The sequence below is a fragment of the Mustela nigripes genome, chromosome 6 (assembly GCF_022355385.1).
Source record: "Mustela nigripes isolate SB6536 chromosome 6, MUSNIG.SB6536, whole genome shotgun sequence".
Taxonomy (NCBI): domain Eukaryota; kingdom Metazoa; phylum Chordata; class Mammalia; order Carnivora; family Mustelidae; genus Mustela; species Mustela nigripes.
This window is the reverse complement of record NC_081562.1, coordinates 63,244,708-63,246,878: the sequence shown is the minus strand read 5'-3', so window position 1 is coordinate 63,246,878 and position 2,171 is coordinate 63,244,708.

Below are 2,171 nucleotides of genomic sequence, written 5' to 3'. Positions count from 1 at the left end.
AAAATGTCTCTTCATGTTATCCTGCCCATTTTTAATTGGATTATTTGTTTTTTGGGTGTTGGATTATGTAAGGTTTTTATATATTTTGGATACCAACCTTTTATCAGAGAAGTCATTTGCAAATATCTTCTCCCATTCCTAAAACCTTTCAGTTTTATTATTTCCTTCACTGTACAGAAGCTTTTTATTTTGATGAAGTCCCGCTAATTTTTTTGCCTTTGTTTTCCTTACCCCAGGAGACATATCTAGTAATAAATTGCTATGGTCATGAATGGATAAAGAAGATGTGTTATACACATACAACGGAATATTACTCAGCCATAAAAGAAGATTGAAATCTTTCCATTTGCAATGATGCAGATGGAGCTGGTGAGTATTATGGTAAGCGAAGTAAGTCAGTGAGAGAAAGACAAATACTGTGTGATTTCACATGTAGGTGGAATTCAAGAAACAAAACCATCATTTGGGAGAAAAAGAGAGAGGCAAACCAAAAAACAGACTTTTAACTATAGAGAACAAACTGATGGTTACCAGAGGGGAGGTTGGTAAGGAGATGGGCTAATAGGTGATGGGGAGTAAGGAGGGCATTTGTGATGAGCACTGGGTGTTATGTAAGCATTGAATCGCTAAGTTGTAAACCCAAAACTAATGTTACACTGTAGATTAACTAACTGAACTGTAAATAAAACTTGAAAAAATAAATAAGTACTATTTCAATAGATTTTAAAGAGTTATGAGGGAGCTACTTGACTAAGCAGTGCTCATTGAGAGGAATGCATGTGTGCAATGGAGTGAAGAGAACACACATCATGTGTTTGAAGTTCAGAGAGAGCAGGATGTACAGACTCTGAAGGAAGTTTCTGAACCTTAAGACTCAGTGATATAATGATGATCTCAAAGGTTATTTGAGACAAGGATAGTAGTGGGTCACTAGCCACACACAGATTCATTCCGACACTTCACATTGGTATCTGGATAGCTGTAAGTCCCAGTTTTTATCAGAACTTCTGCTGATATGATTCCACACTGGCATTGCTGCCACCAAAAGCATTATTCTATACTAGGCCAGCAAACTTGATTTTATAAAGGGCTAAACCTAAACATTTTAGACTTCACAAGCTATAAGATCACTGTTACATCTATTCAATGCTTTTATTGTAGCCAGGGATAAAATTTAAATGGTTGAGTGTGGCAGTATTCCAATAAAACTTTGATTATAAAAGCAAGTGACAGATCAGATGTGGCCTGAAAGCATAGTTTTCTGAATCCTGTTTAATCTTATCCATCCAGTGGTTAGTCTGTATATTTTATGGTGGGGGAACAGGCATCAATATACCATGTTTGGCAGTGTTGTGAGATGGTATTTAGGCCAGAATTTAGGTTTTGATGAATTATCCCTCAATGGTTGCCACAACTTAAATGAGAAGAAACACAATCCTATGATCTAGACTGTAGGATCTTTACAATGGGGTTATTGCCAAAGAACACTATGTCCAGAGCTGCAAATTTGAGATGAGGTCTTGAGCGAAGCAAACAGTAAGAGTTTAAAAGAGGCTTCTCAATTATTTTTGGATGCCTCTTCTTTGAATAAATACCTACCTCAGCAGCAGTGAAACACAAAGTCCTTTAAGCTGTGACTATTGCTTCTAACATTTGTTTTGATTCCTTAACAATGTTTGGTAGATTTTACCATATGCTGCATTGTACCTGAAGACCTGTGCATATGTTCCTCAGCACTTGGCTAGTGAGTCCACTAGAGAAGAGGCTCACTAAAGGAGTATCCCAGTCCCTACCTTATAGATGAAAATTCAGCATGGTCAGTATCATGTTGAAGATGCTGGTCCTGTAAGTTGCCAAATAAAAGTCCTAGGTAGGCAGGCATATGAGTCAGGAAAGCAGGTTACCCTTTCAGTGTGTGTGTGTGTGTGTGTGTGTGTGTGTGTGTGTGCATGTGTATGTACACGTGCATGTGTGTGATTAAGGGAGTGCTTACAAATAAGACAGAACAGAGTCATGACAGAAGGTGAGCTTATTCACTTTAAAAATGAGGAGAACACAGGCAGCAACCTCTTCGACCTCAGCCGCAGCAACATCTTCCTAGGAACAACACCAAAGGCAAGGGAAGCAAGGGCAAAAATGAACTATTGGGATTTCATCAAGATCAAAAGCTA